The sequence below is a fragment of the Lepidochelys kempii genome, chromosome 4, assembly GCF_965140285.1.
Source record: "Lepidochelys kempii isolate rLepKem1 chromosome 4, rLepKem1.hap1, whole genome shotgun sequence".
NCBI classification, from domain to species: domain Eukaryota; kingdom Metazoa; phylum Chordata; order Testudines; family Cheloniidae; genus Lepidochelys; species Lepidochelys kempii.
The window spans coordinates 61,847,838-61,863,994 of NC_136383.1; the positions used below are offsets into that span (position 1 = coordinate 61,847,838).

At 38.3% G+C, this 16,157-nt stretch overlaps 2 long non-coding RNA genes across 4 annotated transcripts in view; one reads left to right on the forward strand and one right to left on the reverse strand.

Annotated features, from left to right (window-relative positions):
* LOC144930496 (uncharacterized) overlaps nt 1–13,915 on the forward strand; it is a 178,373-nt gene extending 164,458 nt beyond the window's left edge. For all 3 annotated transcript variants that reach the window (XR_013635706.1, XR_013635705.1, XR_013635707.1), the window contains one exon: nt 12,561–13,915. This is a non-coding gene — a long non-coding RNA (uncharacterized LOC144930496). The remainder of the gene's footprint in view (nt 1–12,560) is intronic.
* LOC140909977 (uncharacterized) overlaps nt 1–16,157 on the reverse strand; it is a 175,361-nt gene that overhangs the window by 64,409 nt on the left and 94,795 nt on the right. The window lies entirely within an intron of this gene.

Here is a 16,157-nt window from a genome sequence, read left to right on the forward strand (position 1 = left end):
TGTCACATGGCAAACTACTAGCCTATCCAAATTGACTGGATACAACTTTTCATTTTGAAAGAACACTTTTGGAAGATATATTTTTAATAATCAATCTGCATTTGCTTGGAATTGTAATACAATTCTAAAAGTCTAAAAGTAACTCCAAGAGCATAAAAAAAATCTTTCAAAGTAATAAAAAGTTACGAATATATAGCTTTATAAGTGCAATTAGAAATGAGCTCTCCCCACCTCCAAAAAGTATTATTTTTAATCACAACATAAAATCCTACATATAGGTGCCATAAATACATGGCACACTGTGCATGAGAGTGCAATAAACAATGAAAGCCTGTGCAATTTACTTGCTTTCATGTGTATTAAACAATGTATAATAAATGTAGGAAAGAACAATCTGCCCTCTCTTCCATTATCTAGTGTTAACAGCCGCACACCTAGGTGATGGCAAACCAAACCTTTTGCATCCTTTTTATGAGCACATATTTAACAGATTGCATTGACAGGTGGTGCTCTGCAACCCTCTCCTTCTTTACTGAATTTTCACTAAGCTCTCACCAACATCCTTTGCATTTAAATGACATAACTGTGGGTCTCTCTCCCTCATGACTGAATACTCAACCTAATTTCCTCCTCAGCCTTTTCAGCAGTCCATGCACCAGCAGCATAAAAGAAAATCAGAAATCTCAAAGACCATTTTGTTTCTTCATTTACATCATTCCTGTTTATTCAGTGTAGTCAATGTTCTGCAGTTTAAGTGGATGGATAAACAAAAATGGCCCATAGCGACACATCATAAAACACAGAACTACGAATAAAAACAAGATATATTTTCATTATTTCTCATCTGATACCACTAGCATGGTACAGATATGAAAGGTTGTTTTATCTGCTCAGTACTGTGTATTCTGGACATTGATTTTTTTTCATTGAAGTATTTGATATTCAGCGTAAGCAGCTTTGTGCATTTATCACTGACCGATATTTGTGGGGGAGGGGACTTATTGATCTGTTAAAGAGTGAGCAATGTTTTCTCAATTATCACACGTGCCCTGCTATTACAACTGCTTTTCCTTTGTGACCTAAAATTCTGCTTGGGAGATTTCACAGACTGTGAATGAAAACTTGATTCTGTAAAAGCCTGTGGTTAAAGCAAGCATAAATCAAATGCCTGAATACCCTTAAACAGAAGATTCACTCATTATATAAGCAGACTATGCTCAAACTACAGGCAAACTAGGCAGCTGCCTAGGGGAACAGATTCCTGGGAGAAGTGATTGAAACTGAGAGGAGAAGGAAATGATAGTTGATAATGAGTGCTGGGAAATGTAGTCTCAGAGATCAGTGGATGCACGGCTACAACTATTCCCTGTCCCCATCAGTACACACTGTAATCTGTGCATGCCCAATATGGAGCACAGGGTGCCCAATAAAGTTTTGCCTCAGGTAGAAGACTGTCTTGAGTTGCCTCTGCCTAGAAGTGTTACCCACGCGAGTTCTTGAAGGATGAAATTCACCTCACTGCAGAAGGCGAGTTTGGGGACTTAAGTGATGACTGACCTGGTGCTAGCCTTCAGCACAAGGTCAAAATTAAGGGCTAGTCCAGACAAAATTATGTACACCATTTTGGGCCACATTTCCTGGCTCCAAAGCAGGTAATTCCACCTTGTTACCTCCTTCCATAGTTCCTAAAGTGTTTTTTCAATTTCCAGTTTTCAGTTCAGCTTCCCTCGTTTCCCCATTTGAGAGCATGGGTCTAAGGTGACCAATCACAAATAACTACAGGCCCGATCCAAAGTCCACTAAAGTTAATGGAAAGATTCTCAGAATTCACAAAGAGAAAAATGGGTTAATTTTGTCAAATATATTGTTCAAAGCAAATCACTGGAGCAGCTCCTATCTTTATATGCAGCCAGACAGACTGACAACAAGGTTTTCAAATGTGATATGTTCTGTCTAGTAATAGCATGATTACCAGCTTATTTAATGCAAACCACTAAAGGACACTCAGAACTTTTGAGAACTACCAACTTGACCGTACTTAAGCAGTGATATACTGTTCCAATAAGCCATCTAGTGTCTCTTATAATGAAAATACGTTCCTTCCATAAAAATCAACCTGTCTGCTATTTTTCTGACAAATTCTTCTCCCTTTGATGTGTGCTGCTGAATTTTATGTCAAGTAGGAGTTTCGTGACAAGTGGAGAAAAGGGTTTTTTTTTATAATGATTGAAAATAAAGAATCATGCAGTAATCATGCATCTTTTTTCCTTAAATCCCAGAACCATAGACTTTTTGTTTGATTAATATGGTCCTTTCTTTTGGGTATCCTTCACGCTAACACCTAATAAGAGTATAGATTTAGATTTTTTGACAAGAATCTGAATGATAACATTATGTAGAGTGTTCAGGGCTCACGTGTAGTCTCAGATACAATAGCTGCACATACTCAGTGCTAATCTTCTAAAATCCACGTAGGGAGAATGTACACACATCCAGGGGAACTGGTTTTACAAGACAAGTGGCAAAGCGATCCCAGAGGTCTAGAGCTAGAATCAAGCCTATAGAATTTTGCCAGTTATAGAAATCACTTCATTATGGCTTTGGAGATGACAAGCACAATATGTTCCAGGAGGAAATTTTGATTAGAAATCTACAATAGACCATTCAAAAGCGAAATAGGCAATGGACAGAATGTAACTAAAATCAAAGTTATTTTAAAAAATCCAATATTGTCATTTATTTCAGGGAAATTTTTTCTGGAGCTCCACAGAAGACTTGCTACCAACATCAGACTGCAGCAATGAGTCACTCCAGATGGAGAATATTACATTCCTAATTAAAGAGCACAGCCAGTACTTCCTGTTCTTAGTGCTTTTAAACAACCTCACTGGTCATAAAAATTATGCTAATGTGTCTGTTAGGGGGGCGGAGGAAGAAGCACTCCTGACAGCTACACTATGCACGTGGGTGAACAGCAGCTCCATCACTACACTTAAATGTGCTTTCCCAGCTACAGCAGTCCTCGTTTCTACAGAAATCCAAACCTCTGACACTACAGTGAACCTAAAAGTAACCAAGATTGTGAATTGCATTCTCCATTTCACTAACAATTAGTGTAGAGGAATCTGAGTATTATTTCATGAATTCAAAATTTGAATATATATTTATAAAATATTATTTATGGAGAACTGCTACCCTGCTCCTTGGTTATAGTTAAGAGAATCTTCTTACCTCTATAGCCGAGTGAAGTTGGGGCTCATTGATCCTATGTCCTTTTAGTTCATACTAGGAAAGGGGGTCACAACAAAGGGCTTGATAAGAACATAGGAATGGCCATACTGTGTCAGACCAATGGTCCATCTAGCCTAGTATGCGGTCTTCCAACAATGGCCAATGACAAGTGCTTCAGAAGGAACGAACAGAACAGAACAATTAAGTGATCTACCCCTTGTTGTCCAATCCTAGCTTCTGGCACTTGGACATTTAGGGAGACCCAAAGCATGGGGTTGTTCCCTGACCATCTTAGCTAATAGCCCTGGATGGAACTATCCTCCATGAATTTATCTTATTCTCTTTTGAACCCTGTTATACTTTGGGACTTCAAAACTTCCCATGGAAACAAGTTCCTTATGTACTTCCTTATGTTCATTTTAAACCTGCTGCCTACTCAATTCATTGGGCAATCCCTGGTTCTTGTGTTATGTGAAGGGGTAAATAACACTTCTCTACACATTTTCTGCATACCATTTGTGATTTTATAGACTGCTATCTTATACCCCACTTTAGTTGTCTCTATTTAAAAAAGACTTAGATTGTTCATCTTAAATCTCTCCTCTCTTGGAAGCTGTTCCATACCCCTGATCATTTGTTGCTCTTCTCCATACTTCTTCCAATTCTAATATGCCTATTTTCAGATGGGGTGACCAGAACTGCATGCAGTATTAAAAATGTTGGTGTAACATGGATTTTTATATATATACATATAGTGGCATTATGATATTTTTCTATTATGTACCCCTTTTCTACTAGTTCAGAACATTGTTAGCTTTTTGACTGCTGCTGCACATTGAGCAGATGTTTACAGAGAACTATCCATTATGATCTTACACTTAAAGTCAATGGCAAAAGTCCCATTGGCATCAATAGTGCAAGATTAGGTCTAAAGTGTTCAGACTCCCTAGAGTTTAGGGGAGCTATTATCGTGTTGCTCAATGACAATGATTTATTAAAACTGTTCTAGAGTAAGACAGGATGCCCTTTATTAGAGTGCAATTGAAACAAAAATGTATGGAAATTGCAGCAGAAGTATCTGAAGGAAGGATTACTAGTTCCATTCTGTTTGCCCATAGACTGTCTACAAGGAGCTCAGAAGCTCTGGACTACAACCTAAAATTTAGAACCAAATCCTTGTTGTCTGGAAAAATACCCCTTGTGGCAGAAGATTTTTTTTAACTAAATTTTAATCCAGATGTTCAGCCACAGCTTTCACCTTCTCCTGAAGAAGGTGCATACATGCACTACCTTTTAATATCATCCCCCATGGTTAACCAGGTACTCTTTGACTGTCATTGTTTTGAAAACTATATTTCTTTAAATCAACTTACAAGAGCTTCCCTAGCACTTCTCGCTAGCTCTCCTAGCCCCTTCTTACCTTCAGATTACTCGCTATATAGTATATCTACAGTCAAAAATGGCTCAGGAGGTGTAATAAGTAAGCATGGCCCTCCTGATAGTTTATTTCAAAAAACGCAGGTTTGTAAAACCTCTGTTGAAACTTCTCATCAACAAAAGATGCTGCACTTGTGAAGACAGTATAGCAGGTAGTTCTGAAGTTACTGAACTACAGGACCTTTTGACTTTGTAAATATATCTTCCCCCACTTTTCAACAGAAATTAACAACAGTTCTCTCCTATACGTTGTATTATTTTATTCAACCAAATATCTACCTTCCAGACTCAAATACAACTTGCTATTTACTATCATTTTCTATCTGAGACACTACAGCACAATCACTTCTGTTGATGCACCTATATTTATATTAAGTGGAAGGTCTGTGTCAAGTTGTCCCAAAAAAAGAGCAAATCAAGATGGATTTGTTCCACTTGTGTCCTTTTGAGGCGCTATTAGGCTTTCAAGTGCCTACTAGCTACCATTACTGCAATTTGAGCTAAAGCAGCCACAAACCTATAATAGCTTAGAAGTAGCAAGAAGGCATCTGTGTATACAGTTATTTGTAAATCAGGCCTTTTTTTTTTTATAGTCTTTGCCTTATACATAGAGGTCCAGATCCTACAAGCCCTCTGATGCCCTGATCCAGCAAAGCACACAAGCATGTGCTTGACTTTGAGCACATGAGTTGTTCCATTTACTTAAGTAGAATTACCCATGTGCTTAAAGTGAAGTGAAGCACATGCACATTTCAATGGGTTTGCCCCACTCAGGGGAAGCAAGATCTGCCAGACATACACTTCAGGATTTGTCAAACACTTCAAGCCCAAAAATTATCCTTTTCTTACCCACACATGCTTTTACTTAGCATAAAGACTGCTACTTTTTATTCTACATAAAGGATCTAGATTCTAAGCCAAGTTTTTAAAAAAACAGGATCCTAAAATAATCCCTATTTAGGCACATGTATAAGTGACCTGATTTTCAAAGTGCTGTTTGTGACAAATTGGCCACAATCTGTCTGTACCACTTCTGAACTGTGGTTTCAGAGTAGCAGCCGTGTTAGTCTGTATCCGCAAAAAGAAAAGGAGTACCTTAGAGACTAACAAATTTATTTGAGCATAAGCTTTTTTGAGCTGCACTGTAGTTCACAAAAGCTTATGCTCTATTTGAGAGAAAACATTAAAATAAAAACCTATACACATGCTAAAAAGTTTACCAGGGGTCATGCTGAATTCCAACCTAGGGCTCTGGTAGGTTTTAGTCCCTCAAAACCCACAACTTGGTTTTCCCCATAGTTACAAGTTCATCCATCTTAGATCCAGAACTAGAACAAAGGTTGGACAGATCAGCTATTGCTTTATACAGCTTGGACCTTTGTCTGCTGACTGCCTGTTACAAAAGGCGAGACTCCAAAAGGCTGGGGTTTTGAATAATTGGAGATGGGGAATTTGTATTTTCTTCCTAGGAATTCCCCAGGAAATCTATTTAACATTTATTGTCCCCATGTCCATAAATTGCCTAGCAATACAGTCTTTTGAACTCCAAGGCCTTACATCTGTCACATCTCCTGCCCCCTTCCCTAGAGAGACAAGGTGGATGAGGTAATATCTTGTATTTGGTGAAAGAGAAGTATTCGAGCCACACAGAGCTCTTCTTCAGGTCTGGGAACGGTACTCCCAGCATCACAGCAAAACAACCAGTTCCACCTTGCATTTTTCTGTGATGCTTGGAGTACCGTTCCCAGACCTGAAGAAGAGCTCTGTGTGGCTCAAAAGCTCATCTCTCTCACTTTCTTCTTAGCATATGCGCAATATGCCTCAGTTAGCACGTGACCGGGATTCATCACCAAATTTGGTCAGCGGGTAGGATTGGGCCGGGTACTGACAGGGAGCACAATGTGAACACTGATCCATTCCTAACAGAAATTAGTCCAATAAAAGATATTACCTCATCCACCTTATCTCTCTACCATTCTGGGACCAACACAGCTACACCTACACTACATACATCTTCCCCCTAGAGAGGTTACATACAATCACGCTTCACAATAGTACATAAAATAAAGTTTTTCAATGATGCAAAAACCTGCCATATCTATCTGACTTGAAGCATCTCAAATGGACCTCAATGGGAGCTGATGGGTGCTCTGAACTTTGGAAAATCAGACCACTCATTTATTGCCCCAGTTCAGGAAAACATTTATAACCATGCTTGACTTTAAATGGCCTGATTTTAAAATGAATGGGATTTAGACATCCAAGTACTTTTAACAATCCCACTAGGTGCCCACCAGTATCCTTAAATGCCTAAATAACTTTAGTCTGGCCATAGGAACCTAATGTTAAGCACCCATGTTTTTTAAAATAGCCCTAAAGTTAAGTGATGCTGCAGTACTCATTATGTTTTTTGACTGTTTTACTGTATGCTGTTTTCATATGCACTCATCAAATGTAAGTATGAATACATCATGCCTTAAATTCATAAAAGTAATGAGCATTTTTGAGAGAGACATTCAGAAAGACAGGCCCATTTCTGAATAGTTATTTCTGGAATGTCATTTTTGTCATGCAAATCTGAAAATAAGCCGACTTAAGGTCAGATTTGACTATAATTTTGTTCAGTATAAATAAGTCATGAAAAACAACCTGAGGCAATAGATGCTCATTTTCAGATTAATTTTTAGCATTCTCAATTAATCACAGTCTATAAAAATCCAGCTTTCATGTCAGAAAATAATTTGATTAAAAAAATCACTTATTAAAAAAAATTAGGAAGTTGCTCCTTTCCCCCTTTCTTTCTTCCTACGGTTCCATTTTCTTCTTGTTTTTAAATTATTTCACCTTTTCTGATCTCAATACCTTCTTATGTGTTTATGTGCCTTCCTTTTGATGATAAAAGTTCCAATAAGTTGTAATTAGAAAAACTATATCATGTGATTTGTGAGACTAGACAATACTCAACAGATTTCAAACATTAATTACTAAATGGTCACAGTGAACTTTCGGCAATGTATGTATTGAAAATCTACTACAAAAATTAGAGAAATTAACTCAAATATTGAATAAATCTGAAGAAACTGCAATCAGCCTACAGATAATCCACATGCAAAAGAGAAGGATAAACTCATTCAATTCATTACAAATTATTCATTCAACTCTGAATTTAATCAAACTCTTCAGCTAAAATGCATTTTAGAAGTTCTCAGCTGTCTTTCACACTTCACAGTCTAACAGGCAACAAGCAGTTATATAGTAAATTAACATTTGAAATAGATGGAGAGTGGGGAAATACAAGAATACATATGTGGATCAAGGCACTTCTGAATCCAAAACCAAAAGTATATCATACTGTAGATAATTTATGTGCAATATTAGCACGTTATTGGATTCTGTTTATTACTGTGGTTTGTATATTTGTACCAGCCCCTGTTATGACCGCAACTTTGCCAAGAATGCCTCAAGTGCTACTGGCTACAGGCCACACCACATCCCACCTCAGCAGGTCCCCGGCCTATGCTACAATTTCTGAGGCCCAGTATGAGCTGAAAGAATTCTCCCTCCGCTTGATGCATCTTTTGGGCTAGAATCTCATTTCAAAAGGCAGTGAGTAGTGCAAGATCATCTACAAAAGAAGATTCCAGGTTTGTCACTCTGAAACCTAGAATGTCTGTTGAGTCATTGTTAAGCGATGGAAACAGCTACAAGGAACAAGCATGGCCATGAGTTCTTTTTGTTTAGAATATCACCAGGTTCAATCATCACTGGGATCTGTGGTCTGTTATTGTCCAATTTTTAAGTGCTCAGCAATTTTGACTTTACAAATTACAACTGAGTGACAGCACAGGCTTCCAGCTACAGTAAGGCATGTATGCATGCCACGCAAGAGTACTAGACCACTGAGATTTTAGCGGTAACTCAACTAATTCCCACCTTACTCTCCAGCTAATTTGCATGCAGTTATTTTGTTGATTGTATGAGTAAGACTGCACAGATTATTTGTGCAACTGCCACAGTTCTTACAGTACAAGCTTTTACCCAGTAGTTTTATAAAGGACAGGGATAAAACTATATCTTATTTTTTCTCACTTTGTGTGTAATACAAGGTGGAAAAATAGCTATCCTGACTACCCTGAAAGCCATCCACCAACAACCATAAATATAAGTTCCTACAAAAAAAGCTAACATACCAAAATCTCCTTGGAACACTTGATTTTGCTGCTTGAAAGAGAATTCCCATTAGAATTATCTTGCTAGTTTGGCAGATGTGTTCTTTTACAGAATCTCTCAAGGACCAAAGGGAACCACATTGGGGGAAAGGAATGAAGTATATCAGTGACCTATGGAAACATTAATCTAAGGAAGTCAGAGGTAGTACACTGGAAGGAGCATGTGGACTAGTATCCTTCTTCTCAGGAGTAGCACATACTCCCCTGTAGAGCTCTATATCTGCTAGATGGCATGTAGGGCAATGGCCAGGCCCTGGCCTAAGCCTGCCTCTGTGGGGCAGTGTGTGCCTTCAGCAGCATTGGACAGTTGCACTCATGCTCCAGAGCCCAAGCACCCAAGTTATGGTTGCATCCTGCATGGGTGCATTAAAACAGGGAAAGAAACTCTGTATCCTCTTTCCACACAGAGCACCCTATGTTAGAGTTGCCACAATTTGGCCCAAATGGTCTTCAATCTAACCATGAAGACTTGAATACATAAAATTCTGTGTTCCATGAATCCACCGCCTCTGCTGTGCTCTGACATTCCCTGTATCTACTCAGAGGAGAAAAGCACAGTTAGAATTTTCAACTAAGTTACAAGGGAATGGGATGTATCCATGAAACAGAAAGGTGGAACAAGTGGTTAAGTAAATAGACCAGCACAGATCCTCCTGGAATTTCCGTAGTCAATTGGACTCCCGTGTGGAAAGCCTCGTGCTATGTATTTTACTTAACCTAATTCAACGCATTATCTCAAGATTGCATGCTGGAATTATCCATGTCTCTAACCTGTGTCAGCACTGATTGGTCCAATGAAACCAAAACTATAATGCAAAACTGAGAGCACTGAGCTTTGAAGAGAACAAAAGCAGCCATTAGTGTAGTTCTACCTTTTCAGAGTTCCCTAGTACTTGTTGAATTAAGAAGCATAGGGGGAAAAAAATCCTACTCTCGCTATTTAATTCTTCTCTGTATCCTAGAATAGATCACAAGAGACATTTTATGCCAACTTTCTGACAATCACTTGGCAACACCATTCATTTCTGAATAAACTACGAGATCATACTGTAGCTGTTAAGCTTTCCACATTATGCAGAGTGTTTAAATTTTAATGTGCAATTTTAAATGCACTCTGCCGCTTTGCTAAGGCTTTAGTTAGTTCAGCACTAGCAATTAAAAAAAAAATCTGTCAGAGCTGGCACCAAGCTGAGCTCCTTCTCCCCCCAATCTTAAGAGGCCTGTTGGAAACGCTTTTCAGAAATAAAGCATTGTGAAGAGTCAAATCAGGCCTGGGAAAGCAGGATGGGTGCCTCTGTGGTGATGTTACAGAACAAGAGCTATGTGTGAGGAGAAGGAAAGAAAGAGCAGCAGATAGGAAAGGATGGGGTGGGAGGAATGAGCAGCACCGGGCAGAGATGGAAGATGTGAAGAAAACTAAGGAGGGGGATTGGAAGAAAACACTTCTTGATTTTCTTTTAAAGATGTGTCCGTAGAGACTATGAACAGTAGCCAAACATCCAGCCACAACATTCAAGTTTTAGAAGAGATTCACAAGCTCAGCTTTATAACAAAAACAATTTATTTGTTTGACATTTATGTTAACTACATAACAGGGCATCCATCCCAGGCTCCAGACACCCCTGACAACCACACAGAAATACAATTAATATATAATAGATCTTAACAATGGGCCCACTGAGAGGACTACCCTATCAGCAACATGGATGTAACAAACACTACCAACCAAACCACCACCAGAGACGCCTACTTCACCCATCTCCATTCCCAATAGTCCAGGAAGAAAAGATTGGATTTGTAATGTGCCATGAAAAACTCAAGCTGCTCCAGATTCAGGGGGAAGTTCCAAAAGCTTAGATTCCTAATGGAGAATACCCTGTTAGATACCTTCTCTCTTTCACACAGACAGAACTTCATCTCAGGGGCCTCCACTGACTGCAAATATGACAACACCTCATGAAGAGAGAAATGGTCTCTGAGACATATATGTCTCAAGCTATTGAGGGCTTTATGGCCCGAAGCCATCATTTTAAAAAACAACAACAAAATGAAGAAAAACAGTGACCTCTTGGTGACTGATGAAGATCAAATATCCACACTGATATTATTAGCTCTGATTTCTACCTTTGATACCATTGGCCATGAGGTGGTGATGACTCATTTGGAAACCACTGTCGGCGAGGTTGGGGTTACTTTTGTGCACTTTGTTGGGTGTTCTTTTTTTAATGCTTTTCATCAAAGGATCCAAAACCACATCAAACATTAATGAATGAAGCTTCACAAGACTCACATGAGGCAGACAAGTTGTATTTCCATTTTACTAATGGGAAAACTGGGACATAAGTTTAAGTGGCTTGTCTAACTCACATAGCAAAACTCTGGAAGAGCCAGAAGCAGATCCCAGAATTCCTGGCTCCCATCCATGCACTTAAATCACTAGTATCCTTTCAACATGGCACTATCATCTTGTATAATAGTATTCATGAAAAAGAACTGTGGTTATAATTTTTACTACAAGTTTTTGAGGTTACGAATACATCGCTCTGAGCTGGGAAATTCACAGCCTTGGGTTCTTCAATTCAACATAAATTCTAATGATTCAACTCCATGAGAAGTGAAAAGATTCCAAGCATGATCAATAGTGCATATCAGTTCTATTTTTGTTTTAATAAGAAAATCCCAAGGGATCTTATATAGTCTGTTCTCTCCTGCTTTTTAGATGAATACACACAAAGAACAAATACACTCCTACTTTGATCTGAACTTCTCTGTAATTGGATGCCACTAATGGAACTAGTGAAAATTATAGAGTGGAGTGACATCTTAGGTAAATTCATCCTATGCTGACTCAAAACATGGGGCAAATAGGATGCACCACATTCAATACATTCTAAAATAGGATTTAAAAAAAAAAAAAAAAAAAACTTTGGCTAGCTGGAGTCCAGCACCTATCTCAAGAGGTGTCTTCCTACCTCCCCCCTTAAATTGAAGTGTCTCCATGATAAACTTCTTGTTCATATTTGGTTTTAACAAAGCCATAATTGGTAATATTTTAGATAAGTATTTCATAGTACAATACGAGGTGATACAGACTGATCTAAAGTGTAGAAATTAAGGCCTCCTCAGGGGGAAGGGGAAATCTTACTTTATGCTTCTACTTTTATTTCCCATAGAATACAATGACTTTATCAAAATACTTTGAGACATTTTCAAGTTAAAGGACCCAATTCTCATTTACAATAAGACCCCTTTAAACCATTCTGTCAGTGTAAAACAGATGTAATGTATATCCACTTTAGGACTCTTTTATATGATACCAGGGTTATTTATACCACCCTTAGAGTAAGTGTGAATTAGACCCATATCATAGAGTTTATATATAATAGTCTTGAGTTGGCCAGTTAAAATCATATTTGGAATGAGGATAAAATAAATAAGCTATCATACAGGGATCTGACAGGAATGCATCTTAAGTGACTTTGACATGTTCACTATTTAGTTTGCTCATGATGGAGGGAAAAGGGTATGATTTTTAAACTATCAGGTTATGAGTTATAAAAATGACTGACAATGATCTGTCTCTAAATAAGATCCTTTCTTTCAATGGGCATGGACCTCTAAAACTCATGAGGGATGTTAGTAATATGTTTGCTTTTCCCTCAGGTGAAATTCCAAAGGAGGAACTTTAATCCTGTTTGTGGGAAGGTGGAGTGGAATGAACAACACTTGTTAGAACAAGAGCATACAAAGGCATATAACTGACACTGGTGATAACAGAATGGAAAGGACAGAAGCTGGGAAATGTCTCTTGGAAGGAATGTAATGAAGGTACAGACAGACAGCACCATCCTTCATACCAGCATGCTGGCAGCTGCCCACAACCCAACGGTCTGTTTCAGAAGCCCGAAGCAACACAAAATGATCTAATTAGAACCAAGATGACAGCCTGGAAAGACTCACAACAAATTAAGAGAGAAGTACAACCATTTTTAAAATAGTATATAAAACCTATATTCAGCTGTATATGCAGACCCAGTGGAATGGTTTGGATATTCGCTATGGGAAAAGTTAATTCCCCCCACTCCTGTCCTCTGCAACCCATTGACTAGAACAACAGCAGCTGCCATTCTGTATCTCTGTTTTCTGCAGGATCTCTGCAGCCTCACCCTCTACCCCTCAAGCCTGCTCTCAAATCCCCCTTATGCACTGGCGTGTTTGAGGCCAGCACGTAGACTTCCTCTGCAGCGTACAGAAAGTGCAGAACCTTCTCCCCATGTCTGTGCTTTCACTGTTACTGCACGACCCAGTGCAAGATCACTGCATGGTTTGAATGCACCAGAAATCCCTTGTAAGGCCCTCTAAGGCCCTGGTGAATTTCACCCTCAGTTAGTTTACATCTTATGGAATCAAAAGCCTTCTCAGAATTATGGAAGTCTACATTGCTAACATAGGAAAGCAAAGGTTCCAGTGCTAAGAAAGCAGCATTAGTTCAGTCACAGTGCACATAGTGAGCTAGATTCTCTTCTCACTTTCTCTGGTCTATGTTTGAAGTAAGTCAAATGAAGCCAATGGAATTACACTAGAGTAAACCAGTTTAAATGAGAGGAGATCAAGCCCAGTGTATATAATCCTTTGTATTTATATAGCACCCCAGTTAACTATCTAACCTGGAAATTAAACACTGCATACATACAACATTGCTGAGTTCATATTGCTAAGCTGCTGCACCAGTAGTCATTAATGGCCCTTGCTAACAATACCTGGTTCCTATGTGTGGATAGTTTTGTTATAGTGATCCAAACCTATAAAATAAACTAGGGAAGAAGGAAGTAATAAGCAACCCAAATACAGGCAACCTCCTCAAATTACTTACCTGCCCTGTGATGCTGCGATCGCAAGAATTTATAACTAGAGCTGGGCAAAAGTTTTTGTGCACGTTTTTTCTTTCTCAGATAAAAATGCAGATTCAGCAACACCGAAACATTTGTAAGTTTGTATCTATTTCACCAAACTGTTCTAAAAAGATATCAAAGTCTTTCAATTTGTCATATTCAAAATGAAATGTTTTGAATTTTTTTATCTGAAGTGGTTTTGGTTGTGTCAAAGTTTCCTTAATTTTATTAACAACCAATAAATGGCTGTTTTAAACTTGTGAAAATCAAAACTGAATATTTCAATTTCATCAAAACAAATGGTTTGTTGTACCTGAAATGAATTATTTTGCTTTTTGGAATTACCAGTGAACTGAAACTCATTAACTGAGCTCTATGTATAATGCTGTTATAGAACTATATTAAAGTACTGTGATATCAGAAGTGTTATATTATATTATGATAACCCCAGTAATCTCAATCTTGCTTCCACTCATTTCAATGCAAGTTCTCATTGACTTCACTGAAAGCTGGACCAGGCCTAATGTTAGTTTGTTTATATAAGCCCACCTATTGACCCTGAACTTCTATGAAAGAGCTCTTAGAACTAAAATGCAATGAAAGAAACACTCTTGCATGAGGTAATTTAGTGACAATAAAGGCAGAAACAATTTTAAGTAAAAAAGAAACATGTCAATAATGAAATGGGCCTGAAGAAAAGAAACAGATAAAGTACTTAAAGTAAAATAGGGTTAAAAAATTTCCAGAAGTGAACAAAATAGACCTATGATGAAGAAATAGGTAATTACTGGCAGTGACTCAGATGCTAATGATAGAGACTGGTAGACATCTAAGGGGGGAAGCTCTCTCTTAACGCATCAAGTTAGCAGTAAAATCTGTTCCCTAGTGATTCTTTTCTACGTTGGGGAAAAAAAAAAAAGAAGAGCAAGAGAGTTGCCTGTGAATTTTAGATTAAAATAAGACCTTCTTAAAAGGAGCAAAGTGGAGCTTGGGCAGGATGTATAAACAGGGTCAAACTCAAAACAAGGTTTTTTTGTTTTTTAAAAGGCGTACTCGGAAGGTCACAAAGAGATAAAAGTCAAAATGTTACTGGTTTCAGATTTCAGATGCATTTATTTGGATGGGGTTCTTTATTGTTTTGGTAGACTTGGGTGTGGAGGGAAAAATATATGTTCTAAAGTTCGTTGAATCATACTGTGTTTTCCAAAGTGTCTGTCTGATTAAAACATTTTTTTTAAAAAAAAGCAAAAACAGAATTGAAAAGTCTACCTAGGTAGCCAGATGTTTAGGATCAGGATAAAATAAAATTGTTTCTGCCTTGACTTGTTTGTTCATATTTGCTATCAAGAACATAACCCTGTATGAAATGACTCCAGATAGTTCTGCCTGACAATCAGAAAGCTGAAACAGTCACTCTCCCACAAAATGTGTACCCAATGTCTTTTAGCTGATCACATAATGGGAGATCTTACCAGTGCTTGCAGATGGCTGAGATAAATTAGTTCAACTTCTAGGTATCACAGGTTGATCTGAATTGAACAATTTACACCTGTTTGCTTTCAAAAGCCAATACTTTGCCTTTTGGTTTTTTACAAGGAGTAGGGGCCCAGTGCAACTGATTTACTTTCATCCATGTCTTCTGAGAAAAGTTGTTCCCTGAGGAACTGAGTCAAGATTGTCAATTTCTCTATGCAGAAGTTATGGCACATTCATTCCCCATGTCATAATGTGGTGCTGTTTTTCCCTCTTATGATTCTAGAGTCTCTTAGCAGCAGCATTGACCCTAAGATCTGGAGAGCAGCTCTAATATCAGAAGCTGTCAGAATCAGCTGGCTGTAAATTATCACTGTAGATCATTAATATGAACACCAAAGCTGCAAAAGAAGTGCAATCTGCTTGACTCTTTTCTCTAGAGAGCAAGTGCGCCACTTTTGCAAAGCTCCTAACTGAATAATAATCATGGTATATTATAAGAAATGGATAAAAAAGCAGAAGGATCTTATAAACAATATTCAATCTTTGCTGAACCTTGCATCACCTTAGCCATGGAGGCCCAACCTTTTAGAAGGATTTGGGTGGCGTTCAGCTGAGTACAGCAATGCCTCACCCACTACCTAGTGGAATTTTCAGTCCTAAATTAGGCAGCTCCATGACCCCTCAGCTCCCTATGGAATTCATGGGGAGAATTAATCACCTAAGAAATATTTTCAGAAACTGGCCTGCTGAGTGAGGAGCCACCTAAGCAAACCAGGAGTGAGGTGCCAAGGAGAGGAGCTTAGATGTTTAAGCATCTGATCTGGCAAACCTGTTTGATGAGCAAGGGATAGAAAATTGCTATGCCTAATGCAAGAGCACCCCATGAATGGAA